The 16,580-nt window shown below is 40.9% G+C and overlaps 1 protein-coding gene across 2 annotated transcripts in view; it reads left to right on the forward strand.

Moving 5' to 3' along the window:
- UBE2E3 (ubiquitin conjugating enzyme E2 E3) overlaps nt 1-16,580 on the forward strand; it is a 56,450-nt gene that overhangs the window by 7,926 nt on the left and 31,944 nt on the right. The window lies entirely within an intron of this gene.

A 16,580-nucleotide genomic window follows, 5' to 3' on the forward strand; every position in this document is an offset into this window, starting at 1 on the left:
GCTCTGTCTCATCCTCTAGCTAGTGAGTGCCTGACCTGATAGCTCTGTTGAAAAGATTTTCCTTAACAAGGGTTACTGTCTCGATTACTGTTTATTTTCAGGCCTTGTATGCTAATATATACTAATATGATTCCTTCAGCAGTACTACAGAAGGAAGCAGTTGATGGTTTTGCTGTTTGTAGCATTTCCTAGGCTCACAAGTAGGTTGATAATTTATGAATGGTTCATTTTAAAATTACTTATTTTAAAATAACACTCTGAAGTATGTGTACTGAGTACAATGGGAGCAAGACATGTAGGGGGTTTGTTTTAATACAGGATTCTTCTGCTTCCTAAGGACTGCATTTGTCCCTTTCATTACTGCCACATCTTGGGCTAATTCTATGCTGTAGAGTGTTGCCAGCCCAACCCCACAGTCTGGAGTTTAACACAAAGAAAAATGCCTGCAAAACCCTGGCAGACGAATGCTATTACTGGTTTAGTTATGGACCCATGAATCCAGATGTTTGTAACTGTCTCACTGTGGTTATTACCCCATCAGTGGGGAAGCACTGCAGCATGTATTTAAAGAAATATTGTGAAGGTGTTCTTCACACCAGCAATTTAAGCTCTTTCAGTTGAACTGTCTGAAACAATGAGGAGCAACGAACAATTGTGCCAGTGGTGCAGGCTCTTCCACGTGCACAGGTAGCGCTGGATTTGAGCTAATGCAGCCTTATGTTAGCGAGGAAGGTGCCACAGCTAAGCTGGTGGAAGCCTTCCTTTTGTTAACATACTCTATCTACAGTAAGGTTATAGGCAAATGTTTACTCTGCAAACAGTTGTGCCTGTTGAAGATGTTACTGCACAGCTGTGGTTTGCTCCAGTTCTGCCGTAGAGGTGACTACTGCAGTCAGTAAGTGAAGCAGATTCATGTGATTACTCCATAGTGCTCCTTTGGTGGTGGTGGGGGGGGGGGAATAATAATAATCATAATAAAAAATCATCCAAGTTTGCTTAAGCAGTTTAAATAGGTGATTCAAACGAGCTCTGCTGGCTTTTTCCTCCCTCCCTTCAGAGTAGGCATTGTTCACACAAAGCATTTTGTCAGGCACACCAGGATATGAATAAGTCAATCCATTCCTTTGTCTCTCAAATGTAATAAGTTTCCATCTCTCCTTTGTCAAAGCCAGGCGTTAGTTCTGTTGCTTTTCTGAAATCACTGGGAGAAAGAATATTCTGAATGCAGTCTAATACCAGGCCCCTATACGGTAGCAAAAACATGTGCCGGAGTCTTCACATGTACTGTTTTTTTCCCAGTCAAGCTGTTGACTTTTCAGATCAATGGCAGTCCCCCAGTTTTGTGTTTATTCTGTTAATTTCTTATTGGGCAAACCTCTTCATATTGCTAAATACCGAGTCTCACTGAGAGAAAAAGAAAAGATGTCAGTTTTGCTTGTTTTCACCTCCGCGGTGAAAACACCAACTGTGAATGCTAAATATTTCCCTATAGAAGGAGAAGTTGATGAAGGTATGTAAGAGACCGTGTGTTAGGAGTATGTGCGAAAGTGCCTCTGCTGAAGCTGTATGAGCAAAATCTACAATACCCTCACCCAAACTCCACTGGATAGTGTATCTTCTGGTAGTTACATTGTACTTTTTGTTGTCTGCCCAGCACTTTCTCACCACCCGGTGCAATACAAGAAGGCTGAAGCTGGCAGGATGGTTCTGAGAACAGAAACCCACACGATTATTTCTCACACTTCCTTCCCTCTACAGAAGTGTGCAGTTACAAAAATATAATGAAGAAGGTTCTCAACTGCTGTAAGAACATATTTGAAGTAGCTCTTAAGGGAGTATTGAAATACTACTTTTTAGTATTGTCCAACTCCAAACATCATCCTATGCTTCCTTCTAAAGCAAATCCTTCGTTGTTAGTTGCTGAATCAGTGGCTCACAGTGATGTAAAGATAAGTTTAGCTAGTGATAGCCTTGATGTGTTTAGAATTATTTCTACTAAGCATTTTCTTCCATTCTGTTTCTTCCCTGACTCTTTCTTACCAGAAGAGTATAGTCTAGGTCAGAGTAGGAAGGAGTGGTATAATTGAGCACAGCAATCCAAAGTCTGGTATTTCTGTATTTCTGTCCAGTTGTAGTAGCAACCTGATTGTGCCATCTTTATGTGTGCAGGGTGGCTTTTACCTTATTTGCCACTAGTCAGTGTGCCGCTTAGGGAGGAGGGATGAAACAAATTTAGAAAGGCATTTCAGTAAAACATTGAAGTGTTAAGTAGAGCCCGAGTGCAGTTATTTAACATGCTTTTATTGCAAAGGAAATAGGCAACAGTGGCAGATTGTGTAACTCCTGAATGTTTTGAATTGGGAGAATATTTAAATTACTTTCTTTTCAGTTGAGACTAGATGGCAGATTCACTAACTCAAAATGCCTCAAGTTTGGGGGGGTTTGTTTGTTTGTGGTTTTACCTGTGCTAGTATCAACCTCTTGCAAGCTAGAAACCAAGATTTTTTTAGCCAGCCCACACACAGTGAATTTCTCATGCAAGTAATCTTAGTGGCATAATTAAGACAGGGTTATGCAACACAAATCACCACCTCTACTCGCAGGAGTAAGTTTTCATGCCTGCAGATTTGCAGGTTAGGCACTTGTGTAAGCAGTATTCACTGTGCTGTCAGACATGCTTTTAAATATCTCTGCTAGTCAAAAGGTTGTATAAATCTTACACCAGTTCTCTTCAGCATTATTGTCAAAGAGCAAGAAAAAGAAAAATCATGGCTGTCTATCTACTGTAGCGTTGTAGAAATAGTTCATACACTTTTCACTCAGCTACTGGTGGTAGAGAACTGACCCTCGTTGTGTCTGTCTGGAAGCAATAGAAGAGCCCAAGCAGGACCAGGTTCTTAAACAATTCTTTAAGTGATGTTGTTCAAAAAACTGTGAAAACTGCAAAGCCGTGTGTCCTTAGACTTAAGGACAGATCTGCTTTTCAAATATGCATTTGTACAACTGCACAAAGGCCCCTCAGGCTCTGTGGTAAAACTGATTAAAATATGCCGTATGTGTATATATATATATGTATTTCTTTTTACACTTGAACTCTGCACGGCTTGCCACTGCCAGCCTGTCATACTTAGTTTGCAATAAACAGTATGTGTGTCAAGGTCTTAGCACACTGAATGCTTCCCCCTCAAGACTGATTTGTCTGTGTGTATCGGTTACTACTCTTTGATTTTATCTTTACTTTTACAGAGTTGGAACACCTAGTTTTAGTTCAGATTAACAAGCGCAAGTGTAAGAGAATTAGCTAAACTACATTAAACCCTTTATTTAAAATGTGTCGACTACTTCATACAAAACTGACGTGTGGAGATTTCCTGGAGCTGGTGTAACTAGGATTTGCACAGATATGGAACATTTCAAAGCAGGTAGTGCAGACATCATGAAAAATATCTTAAGCATGTTTTCTGAGTTCACAGCTAAGGCAAGAGCAAGGGTATCCAGCTGCCATCTAGATCGGGATCAGGCATACCACTAAGTTAGCCAGAAACGATGCTGTAACCTTAAAGTGATGCCTTACTTTGAGCCAGTAACTGCTAGTGATAAACGAGTCCTAGCCTGCTTGCATTAATTTGGATTAATTCTCCCTGTGCAGAGAGTGCACTATACTGTTATCTAGTTCAGAACTGTGGCTGGAGCAGTTGTTAATTTTATAGCACTTACTGTAAAACAGATTGGCCAGATCTGTCAGGAACTCGGATGCAGATTTAGTCGACAGTGTTGAAACTACTGTTGTAAACATCACATTCAGAAACTAAATGAGGGGAGGGATTGCCTCAAAACACCACAGTGATCTGTAGTTACCAGTGGGTCACTTTCAGGTTGGAAGAATTTGTATAGAGGGCATGTAGAGGACCATTCTGCAGTCATTAGTAATTGATGTTTTCATTATTGACATGGTCACTGGACTAGAGCATATAAATATTGCATTTGCAGGTAACAACAGGGAGGAAGGGGTTGTAGGCACACTGGAGGACAGGACTAGAATGCAAAGTGACATGGGCAAATGTAGGAAATTACCTTAAAAATAGCATGTAATTTAATAATGAGAACTGCAAGGCACAGCACTTTAGTAGCATAATCAGCTGTACAAATCCATGGGAAGAAAAAGAAGACTGGATGAGAAGCAGTTCTTCGGAAAAGGGGTAGGCACTCTGAGGATCATGTGCCTCCCAGGAGTATACAGTATAAGGCTGCAGCAAGAGAAATAAATAGAGCAGCAGTCACAATAGGGGGGTGCATTAAAAAAAAAAATAAAAGGGAAAGAAATGTTGGGGAGGTGGTATGTAAAGCCATCCCGTTCTGTTCAGCACGAGAAAAGGCCAGCTGAAGTACCTCATCTAGTGTTAGGCAGAACACTGCAAAGCAATGTGGGATAGCAGGAAACAATACAGGTTAGAGGAAAGAAAGAAAGTAATCTTTCGATATAGAATTGAAGAAAGTTGTTGCAAAGCAGAACAGGCAATTGTTACGTGTCTTGCCTGGTGTTTATGGAGAGCAGCTTAAATTATCATAACGAAGACCTAATTTAGATGTGAGGAATACCTAGCTATAAGGGCATATGCATAAGGAGGTTGTGGATCTGCATCACCATTGGTTTTTAAGAACAGAGTTTAGACAAATGACTGGTAGATACTTATGATGCTTAGATACTGTTATTTCTATCATTAAGCAGAAAATGGACTAAGTGACCTCCTGAGGACCAGTTTGATCAAGCTATCTGTGATACCAGATTTAAATGACAATATTAAAGGAAAGCTTATCAGGAAGTGATTTTCCCCTCATTTTAAAACTATTTTAATCACGGTTTTGTAATATAATCATCCTGGAAAATATACAGTTTCTATGATTACAGGCAACAACAGGAACAGCAGTTACTGGGAAAGTCACTGGAAGTGCACAGGTTTCGTGCTGCTATCAATTAAAAAAAGCAAATTAATAATGATTTTTTTTTTTTTTTTCTGCTGATTCCCTTCCTCCCCATGTTATCTTTGTTTTCCTTTTGGATCCAATCCTACTTTCCTTGCACGAAGTTGTCACGTCTTGCTAACTAGAAATAAGCTAGCAAATGTCATAAATTCTCCAGAGGTATATCATCTCTATGAGAAACTAATAGCACAGGTTGTGCTATAGATCTTAGTTTTTGATACTTCATGTATTTTGTGCTCGGATTCTCTGCTTTTGTTCCACAGGCACCTCTAACACTGAGAGAAACAAAAGCAAGGGACATTTTTTTCTTGCTTCATTGAGGCAGTTTGTAGTAGATACGTGAGCCTTCATGCATCTGTGCACAACACCCCAAATGGATCCAAGCACATCACAAAAGAGTTGTATAGCATACTGCCTCTGACCATGGATCCTATCTCTAAGCACCTTCTGGAGTCAGGCCTCAGAAGATGATAGTGAAAATGTAAGCAGCCTGGCAGGTTTCCAGCTGATGAGTTAATGCTGCTATAAACTTCAGTAGTTCCTCTCTGAGGCATGCAGAAGGGTGCCGGCACTGGGAATGCAGCCAATGAAGGCAAAGAACAGACGGCAAAGCTAAAGGCCAGCCTAAGGGAGTCACAACACGATTGTCTTTGAGGTGAGTTCCTCCCTGGCCAGAAACCCTGCATGTAGCTTCAGTGGCAGGGCTGGAAATCAGTAAGCACATTCAGGTACATCTTCAGTGTGAAGTCAGCGTGACTTGTGGATGCGTGATTAGCATAGCTTGAGCAAAGGTGGTGATGTCCAGCACTCATGCCACTGCTCATACTATGAGGGGTTCTCAGCAATGCCAGGTCAGTTCATTGAGCTTGAAGCTGCAGTGAGGCAGTTTAAGTTTTAACTCGAGTTATCACTTCACCCTAAAGCCTAGACATGGAAATCACCAAAATATTGAAGACAGAGTAAATCAGTAGAGGGTCAGGTCACATTTTATGGGACAAATGGAAGACAAACATCAAAGAGAAATATTGGTGTTTTCCTTTCCCTAAAGGAAGGTTAGCAGCAGATTAGTAGCTATGAAATAGGAGATATGTTCAGCTGATGGTGATTCTAGCTGTGAAGCTGCAGCTATTGTAGCAGACAATGGGCAGCCACACACAGGCACCTCTTCTGACAAACAAAGGACTTGTCTACTGTGCAGTCACTGCCTGGGGTATGTTCATACTTTAACTGGCTTTTGTCCTTCCCCCTTGTATCTCAGCATCAGATCTCATCCAGACTGGAGGATCCACGGGACAAGTGAAGTGGTGCAGGGGTGGTTAGTTGACATTGAGCTCTGTGTTCTCGTTGTACATTGGTGCATATCCTAACTTGTTTGTAGGTACCTATGGCACATCTGTATCTACTTCATTAGTATCAAGGGTAGAAGCTAAAATGGGATATCACAGATTTAGTGACACCCCCCTTTGCAGACACCTTGATGGCCCAGTGAACCAAACCCATTATGCCAAAGCCCAGTTTTGTATTTAGAGTTTTGGACTTCAACATCTTGGGGGGGGGGGAAGGATGGAAATTAAAAATTTGGTTTCATTTCTAGCCTTTAAAGCAAAAGAAAAGAGAGGTCTTAAGAGACTAAGGTCAACTTGTAATGAAATCTGAAACAATCACTGTATTCCTATGGAAGCAAATTTAAGTAACATAAGTTATTCAGCACAGCCTACTGCATATTAAGCATAGTCTGAGTGATTAAACAAATTTCTTATGCAAAAGGTAGAAATACTACACAGCCTAAAATTCTACAAGTGTGATTAAGTAGTAATCACATCTGAGAGAGTGATCTTCACATAATAAACTGTTTGAAGCACAGTCTGTGGCTGTGAAAATGTTTGCCTCTCTGGAGTAGATATTTTGTATGATACCCATATGAATTTTATGCAGCCAGGTAGTGCCCAGCTTCATATTCTTCTTCCTCCACAGAGTGCTGGGATTCCTGGGGTAGTCTGAAGCCGGAATTCCAGCTGGTATACTTACTTATACCAGAGCAAACACACCATATCTTAGTTTTTTTAAAAAGAAACCAGTTACTAAAAAAAGGACATCACCAAAACAGAGCAGTAAAGAGAGCAGTGATTTGTTTGATAATATACAGTACCAAATCTTAAATGGATCAATAGATGCAGAAATCAAGTACTTTCTACATTATCTGAGAACAAATATGGTGAAAGCATTTTTCTTTCGAGTGTTTTTGTTGACTGTTTATTTTTCATGGTAATACCCCAGACTAGGTGTTTTTTTTTTTAAGTCTTTGGTTTTTGTTAAGCCTTCTTGGGTATTTTTTTCTCTTAGGAAGAGAAGAAACAAAGTAATTTCTTATCAGTTGGAAGGCAAGCTAACAGTTAGGATCGTGGGTACTAAAGCAACCACTGTAGGCTGAGTGGTTCTCTTAGATATAAAGGTCATTCTGGGCAAAGTTCCCCTGAGTGTGCTTTCCTAGAAATTAGTGAAGGTGGGGTCAGGGATGGAGTAAATAGGGATGTGAGCTGCAGTGATCAGATAAATCTTTTGTTACCTATTTATCTTCTTTCTGTACAAAAAACAAGCTCTCTAAGAATATGCCATGAGTTAGACTTTAGTACTTCTCATTTGGGCAGAAGGAACTGGGAACTGTTACTTCCTGTGAATTTCACTTGTCTTTTGTGTGATTTTTCTGTGCTTTGCATACAATGTCTAAATAAAGTTAGAAATAGCTCTTTGTTGAAGGTCTAATAAACTTAATTTGGCCTGGCATTGTGTGATGGTCATCCTTACTATTCTCTGTCATGCTTTAATGGAAGTGGAGAGGAGGAGCTGGCTCTGCAAGTTGATGTGGAGGTATAAAAGCACCTGTGAGAAGTTTCAAGCTTTTTGTGTGGAACCATGAGATTACTACAGCTTCAGTGCTATTACCAAATATGTAAAGCTGTTTTCAGTAGTAGGTTCTTTAAAAAGGTCTTAGAAAGCTGTGAGGAAAAAAACCCATTTGGGTTTTGTTGGGGTTTTTTAACAGTTAAAAGGGTTGCTTTGCTACTTCATGCGCTCTCTGTAGGTGGTTGCTGGCTAGAGAGATGGAAAAGGTTTCTTCTGCTTTAGCTAACCTTCATCTTTAGCCTTCTATCTCTTCAGACACAACCAGTGAGAAATCACATTACTGTTGGTTTGTTAATACAGTTCTCCAGTGTTTTCAGATTCTCCTTAAAGTTTCTTTCTATCCCTTTCCCAAGGGGAATTGTTGGTTGCAACAAACTGTCTGGTGTATGGGTTGTGGAGGTTTTCTGGCTCAGTGCTTTATTTCAGGTGGTGGGTGCAGAGAAGCCTTGTGGCACACATTGGTGCTGTGTACCAGCCACATCCCAGTCTCCGTGGCCAGGTCTGTCACTGCTCTCCAGCCTAATTCAAATGCTGGAGAAGCCAGTCAAAATGTGAATTTTTTTGTTAAATCTTCACAGCAGCACCTTCTGCTTTGCATGGAATGACTTTAATTTTGTACCTAGTTTGCTCGTATCTGGACTGATGCTTCATGAGGGAGTTGAAGCACCTGAAGGATTGAGTTGGGGAGGGAGGGATGTGGAATGAGTCAAACGTGTTTGCTAGCTCCTTCTGTTAGGTGTTCACTAGTGAACAGGTATGTGCTGACATTTTAACTCCACACTGTGCTTTTACTAGAAAATTACAAATTCCCTGGATCCTTATCCAATCTAAGCATGGAGGGGGGAGTTCTGTAGTCTGAGGCAGACAAAGCTTTGGTAGTCTAGAAATCATAAGCCAGAATTAATCTGTCCTTGCAAATAGTTAAGGTGTATGTTACACTGGAAAAATACATCTTTGAACTTGGGATGCAGCTTTCTGAATTTCTTGGCTGCTTGGTTTACGTGGCTGTGAGCATGTCGCATTGTTGAGCTCCCTGGCAGGGCACTGCCAGCCAAAATAGCCTGAGTCCCAACAGGGTGGTAGGGCTGTGCGCTGGCAGCTCCTTCCCCTCTGAAGGGTACTAGTACCTTCTGCAAGCAGCTTAAGTACAGGATTGTGCCATTCAGTGAATGAGTATGACTCCTCATCCTGCTGAATGCTCTTTAGGCCATTTGCATCTCTGAATTGCTCTTGTGTACTGTTCTGTATTGTTAGCTGAGGAGCAGGCTGTGCTTGATATTTGTGCTGTAAATGGCTACGGCCCACTTTTGAATCAGGCAGAACTGTAGGAGAGATTTTGGTAACTCTCTGTTTTCTGGCAAATACAAATTTGGTGTGTTTAACTTTTCTTTACTCCTGTATTCAGATTCTGACCTTTGAAGAGGAAATGCAAATAAAGTCGCTTATCTGAATTGTCAAACTCAGCTATGCTTGCACTCTTCTTTTGTTATTAAACATGGGAGCAAGGAGACAGGAGGGACAGCAAATGTACCTCTTCCTACATCTGAGATAAGCTGGATGCCTCCCTTCTAAAATCCTCCATCCAGGCTGGGCAGCTTTCCAGTAAAGATGAGATGTGCCCACCAATGTGATAGCAGCTGGTTCTGGGAGGTAGGAAGATGAGTGCTGTTTGAAAAATGCTGCTGCACCAATAGAAATACTTCTTTGGTTGTCCACTTCTTGAAAGTGTGTGAAGAACAGGTAGTTACGAGAGACTGTATTGCCCCAGGTCTTAGTGCAAATCCATTTATACCCAGAAGCGTTCCAGGCTTGTTAACTGTGGAAGAGCGATTGACTTTTGAAGCCTGAAGCAAAAAGAAAGGCAACATTGAATTGTGCAGTGAGCAGGCCATGCAGTGCACTGAATGTTATTTCTGAAAGTAATTCTGTTGATCTTCTTCTGAAGTCAGTCGCTGATCACAAAACGGAGGGATTTTCTGGTTAGTTTTGCAGTAGATGCATGTCATTGGCAAAGTATGCCTGAGAAGTGGCATCCGTGAGATGCTGTGCTGCATCTGCTTGTGCCTTCTGTATGCAACATCTCTGGTTGGTACAAAGTCAGCTGGCAGAGTGCAAAGCACCATGAGTCATCCTGGCACTGCAGGAGTGTGTCACTACAGTCTCTAAGCTAGGTGCAGCCAGGACCTTGGCTTTTATCAGGTCTGTATGCAGAACAGAACAGAGGAACACACCTTTGTGCTCTTCTGTCCTAGGCTAGGTGTATAAACTGCAGTACCTTGGGTGTTTGAAATTCCACCAGCTACACATGATCCCAAGAAGCTGAAACCTCTGTTAGGAGCAAATGTGGGTTTGGGGCAGTCCAGCTCTGCTCCAGAACCAGCAGCACCAGCCAAGGGCACCTCTTTCTTCCAGCGAGGAGCAGTGGTAGCCCAGCATGCTAGTGGTGTAGCCATGCTTTGCTTGTAGCATGACTCACAATGACTGTGCTAATGGGTACTGTCCCTCTTGGTCTTGTCAGTTAGTAGTTTCTTGCTTTTTTTTTCTCACCTCTAAAGTTTTAGTGTTGAAGTCTGGATTGCCACTGGAATAGGAATTTGGGGAAAAATATCTTCCCAAGTGAAGTTTGAAAGATACAAGCTTTCCTGTAAAACCTTCATGTTCTCATTTTTGGTATTTCAGTGAGTTGTTCCTGGTATTATTAATTCCTCTGGCAGGTAGAGTTAATTTATTTGCGTATTAGTCTTCATGCTGCTGGATGAATTATAGATTTAATTATGGTCCAGGTGCTCAGAGCTTTGTTGTTCTTCTAAATGTGAAATATAAAGAAAAAATAAGTCTGAGTAATTTTTTGGCTTGTTGAGTAAATGTAAACATCAGAAAACCGTGCCAGAGTATAAATAAAGAGAGGATTTACTCTGCAGAGAATGTTGTTATCTACTCCAGGGCATTCTGCTTTGTGGGGAGGATTAGTGCACTGCATTATACTGGGACACACCTTTTTACAGCTACTACTTGTGCAGCAGAAGATGAAAAGCTTTAACCTACAATTCCTTGTATTTTCAGACAAAGTTTCTTTTGCAATTGCAGCTGGTTACTAGTGGCCAAAGGTTGAATGGAGTTAACATAGCCATAACAAGAAACACTCCCTGATTCCCTGGTAGGTGTACATAAGCTACCTACTTGTAGTATTCCTCTTCATCTGTGTTACTAGATCTTTCCTTTTCTGTCTGGCACAGTGTTATTCACAGTCCTCAAACAGTCTCATGCTGCAAAGCTATTTATTTATGTTTGTTTGTTTCTTGTCCTAAAACAGTTTTCAATCATACTTCCCCTTAATCTATATGAATATTTACTTTTTGGATGACATTTAATTCCCTGAGAGCTCTTTTCATAACTGGCTGTTCACAGTCAGGCCCGAATAAAAAAATCCATGAAAAAATTCTTTTCTTTAGTGAAGTGTCATAGGATAGTTAGGGAAGGGGCAAGTGTATGAGCTATGTTAATTAACTGGGACTTCTCTTCATTCCTCTTTGTTTTCTACCTTCTTAATTAGTGCCTTTCTGCTTTGTGGCCCTGAGTCAGAGAAAGCACACCATACCTTTCCCACCTTTTCCAGGAAAATGTGTGTGTGTGTGTGTGTGTTCAAATGGTTTTCTGAAAGGAGTGTGAATTAGCCCTGTTTCAGCTGCCATGAAACATCACTTGGCAGAGCCTGTGGAATAGTGTGCCTGTGTGTCTGCTGCAGTATTGGGGACAAAAAAATACAAAGACTAGGCTTCTTTAATATATTTCACTACTATAATATGCCACTTATATGTGCAGTAGTATGAAGTGTTTAGATGAAAATTGACTAATTTATTCTTGAAATTGTCCCCCTTTGCTCCTTCTAATTTGGGGGTGAGAAAAATTCATACCGTGATTTCATTTTTCTTCTTAGGGCTGCATAACAGCTACCCTCAGGAGTCTGCTGTTCCTCAGACAGAAGTAACGTATTTGATGCATCTCCTGAGGAAGCAGCCAAAAGTTCATGTTCTGTCCTCATCTTTAAGCTTTTTCATTTCCTTTACTGACACTTAATGAAGTTACTAGCACAGCCATTAAAGATAATTCTGTAAAAGTAGATTATGTAATTATTACAGTTGTACTGGGTTTAGTATGAAGTCGAGTCTTGATGCTGATTCTTCATTTTGGTCCAGTATGGCAATGTCAGTTCGCCCTGGTTGTTAGCTATGAATGAAGTGTGTGCTTGATGTTGGAATCTGAGGTGGGCAAGGAATTTGCTTTGGGGAAATCAGCATGTTTTAGAGCACTTTGATAATTGATACGAATTAAGAAGTGAGATTAAATGGAAGGAACCCCTTCTCAATATCTCTGTATTTTTCCCTTTTTCTTTGATGCTCAGTGCTGGGGATTGTTTCCAAAAGTTTTGCTGTCATTACTGGATTTGATTCGGGTTCATTGGTGTTGATGTTATGAACAGCTGTGCAGCTGACTTCTTGGTATCACTGATGCTAGTGGGCCTAAAAGTGGATTCTTGTAATTTTTATAAGCTCTGTTGGTACACTGCAAGTTTTGGTTAGGGATGGTACATATGCAATTTCTTTATTTGAATGCATCTTTTATGTGGTTAAGTTTAGAATAAGATTAGGAAGTAAACTCTTGATAGGGATTTTCCTGCTACAGAGCCTAAATTTAACTGCTCTTTTATATAAGCCTAATTTTAGGTCATGAAGTACCTGCACTTTGTGGGAGGTTAGTGAATGAATGGACTGGGGGCTGACAATGTATAGGCTTTCAAGTCCTTTATTCAAGAAGGAAAGCAGCTGGTGTCAGCATGCTAATTTGGTGGCCTGCGTTTATAGGAGGCTTTGTGTAGCTGCTGGCCGTTGTGTTAAAACCGTGTCTTCATTTGGTACATTTGTTCGTTTGTTGTGTCCTTAAGTTATTTAATAAAACATGTAGTGAAACACTAGAAAAGCTCCCGGACTTTGTCTTCCAAACAGCTATTGCTGTAAGTGTTAAGGTGCTTCATATCTTAAACAAAACAGTCTTTACAGCAGAAGTGTGATTCTGAGGGGTTATTTACTCTTCATGTGTTGCTGTATATTTTTATCTTGAAACTGAATAATATAGATGGGGGCTTTTCCCAGTGTTGAAAGTCAAATCGAGTGCACTGTAATTTCTGGAGATAAGAATGCTACTATATAAAAACCTTATTAATGTAAAAAACATGCAGGGAACAATTCAAGACAGTGCCTCAGATTCCCGTTGCGTCTAAAACTGACAGCCTTTTTGGGCTTCACACATGTATTTTTGTATCTGGTTGTATGTAACTGCTTAGAGTGGCACAGCACATTAAACAAGGTTGGCTTTACACCACTGAATTGTAATCAGTCCGATCTCATTATTACTCCTAACTCTTGGTTTACTGTAAGCACACTGTGGATGCTCCCTGCTTAGCGCTCAGGAACTCTTTCCTTGGAAATTGTGTGCCTTTTTAATGTGTCATGGCTCAATTATCACATTTGGGTTTGGCTGCCAAAATAGCCATATATATTGTCTAGCAAGTGACAGCCTGGGCCTTTATCTCTTCCTGGCTGTTTGCCAGCTGTTTAATTGCAGCCCTGTGTTTGCTGTGTGTCACATCTTATGGTGGTCTATTATACCCAGCTAAAACAATGTTTTGAAAATGTTTCAAATGTAAACTAATTCTGTGAGACTTTACATCCTGTTATTTACATGATCTGCTGAGGATGTAATGGAGGTCATTTTTTCCCCTACAAATACGAACATTTGTACCTCCAGTCATCTCGTGAATTTCCAGGGTAGAGAGAAGACAAGATTGGGATGCAAAAATGCTGTCTCGTCCTCTCGAGAGATGTAATTAAAGCTGTACACTTTAAATGTAATTTTTCATTTGTGTTTTCCAAGGCATTTTTAAAGCCAAATATTCTCTTTGTTTTGCCCTTCAGAAAAGAGCAAGCGTACACAAACTGGGCTGAGATCTCAATGGGAGTAGCAAAGCCTATGGGTCATATTTCTGCTCAAGCAGATACTTGGGGTGAAGACAGTGTTTGGTTTTGAGTGAGTGGTGTCTTAGAGAGGCAGAGAATGATGCAGGCAGCACATTTGGTTTCACAGCCGCCTGCTTTCTATCAGGAAAGACTTAAGGCTCCTGTTCTTCATGGCAGAGCTGAACTGCTGATTTGTGTCCTACAGCCCCACACCGCCCAGGGGGATGGATAGAGCTATGCAGTGTGAAACCAGAATATTAGAGGCTAACCACTCCACTGCGCTTCAGTGTGCAGGGAATCCTTGGACTAAGTATGAATCCAGTTTTCCCTGCTCCTCTTTGTACAGCTGTTAATCTCTTGCTCACTCTCTCCGAAGAGCATATGTCTTGGAGAGTTTCAGCTCCTGGGTGAGATTCCTATCTGGTGCAAACTGCTTTAGCTTTGAAAGCAATTAATGTACACTAGCTAACATTCCTGGCTATGTAAATTTTTTTGGCAGAAACTTTGCTTTTCCACTGCTTAAAGAGGAAGTCAGGATTTGTTCTATTGCTTGTTTAATAGGAAGAATAACTGTTTAACAAGAATGACATGATAAAAGTCTTGGGAAACAGCTTTGCAGTTTTAGGTCAGAGGAATGCAGAGCAGAAGAGAGCTTAACAAAGATCCAATTTTTTGTGCAAAACACTAGATTCAGAATTAAGTAGTAAGTGTTGGCTTTTAAAAAAGGAAAGAAAAAGCTAGCCTGTAGGCAGGATTAGATCTACAGGATTTTTTTCTTCTTAAGTGGAAGGGAAGATATCCCATCTAGCTTAAGCCATGTAGCATGCTGGAAGAGGCTTGATACTAAAATGGGCATTTTGTAAAAGGAAATAAAATTGCTAAGAGCACTCTTAAACCTGCTTTCTGGAAAGTGCAGTATTGTGAGCAATATACTCAAGCATGTACACAAGTATTTTTCTGGTTAATCTGCTAGGAAATTTGTGGTAAACAGCCGCCCCTCATGCACACCTTTTTCAGAAGCTGACCTATTTAAGTAAGGTTACAAAGTGAGTATTAAAAGATATTTAGGAGAGAGTTGTGCATATATACAGCTGGAGCGAGAGTGATTGTGGCAGTTCTGCTGTGCTGTCACTGCGTATCTTTTCAGGAAGTGCATCAAAATAGTGGCTAGCATTGCTTTGTTGTAGCAGGATCCACATAATTACAGGAGTTTACAATGTCACCAGTCTATCTAGTGTCAAAAAAGGCCACTTTGTCGCGCCTGAGTTTCTGCTTGACTGAACTCTTCCCTGATCCATTAAGCTTTCATGTAAGTGCTGTATTTAGTGTATTTTGCATATGAGTTTCTTATGTATCTCAAATCACGTTACTTCCTGGTGAATCTGAAGACATCATCGACATAAGTTTTGTGGTATACAGATAAAGTGGGTGCTGAAAGGTAGCCTGACAGAGATCCTTACTGTGTGTGTGCTGCCTGGTTTGATAAGGCAGGTGTACTTGAGTGCTGTTGACATGGAGACTCTAGGCAGCCTCCTGGTGTAGATGTTTACAGGGCTTGTTAAGAAGTTGTTAACTTCTGAAGAGTAGTTATAACACTCAGTTAGAGATACCATCTCTTTGAAAATGATGGCTTATGTGTTAGACATACTCACTGCTAGTTAATGGTGGCCTTGGGAAAGTGAAGTGTTTTTTTACGATCTGAGGTCCTCAGGTAGCCCTGGGAGTTAGATACAAGGAAGTTAAATCCCAGCAAGACTTACACAAAGCCCAGCACTGGCAAGGCAATAATGCCACTTAACTTACCATGACTGAACATTGGGTAAAGGAGGACAAGATCAGGACAGGTCACAAGAATGCACAGCCCATACTCCGCTACAGACTGATGAAGCCTTTAATGTTGAAATAATGAAGTATTGATCAAACACAGAAAATGGTGGCAAAGCCGGGTGAGAAAAGGTACCTGTGCCACAGTGGCACTATTGAAAGGCACAATGTGGTGCAGCCAAAACACAGAGCCCATGGCACCTGGGATGAGTGTGAACTAGCTGCAAGTGCTGGGGCTAGAGAGTTTTGTTTGGCTTTCCACACACCGGGCTCCTCTTCCTTCTGCAAGTCCTGTTTCACAGACTGCTTTTATTCTCAGTTTCTGACTTTTTGCATCTTGTCTTTCCCTCTCCCATCTTCACAGCTGTGAAGTGAAAATAACTGGGGCTGAACGCTGGCTTTTTTCGGTGGGATATTTGTTGTGTATTTGTAATGACTTCCTTTGGTGATTCAAAAAGAAGAAAAATGAGATCCTCTCCAGGAACATGCAGCATGTGCAGGGTTAAAGCAGGCCTTGAAAAGGGACACTTCCCTTTCTTGTCAAATTGGCTTTGGTTTCTCAGATCCATCACGCTGGAATGCAGCCCTGAAATGCCAATTTTCTTCTAAGGAGGAAGCAGAGCCAATTGATTTAAACTTCTAGTTGTGTCTGCTGGCAATTTCCACCAGAAGCTAATTACAGCTAGCAGCTATCGCCAGCAGACGACTGAGTGGTTCCACCTCTTAAAGAAGAGAGTTCAAACCTGCACAGGGTTTCTTTCCCGTTGAGGTTGTTAGGCTGGGGTGCGATTTTTCAAGCAGGTATTTTACACACACCAATGGAAATCTTCAAAAATTCGGTAAATTATTTTGTCA

Source organism: Psittacula echo, assembly GCF_963264785.1.
Source record: "Psittacula echo genome assembly, chromosome: 6".
NCBI classification, from domain to species: Eukaryota; Metazoa; Chordata; class Aves; order Psittaciformes; family Psittacidae; genus Psittacula; species Psittacula echo.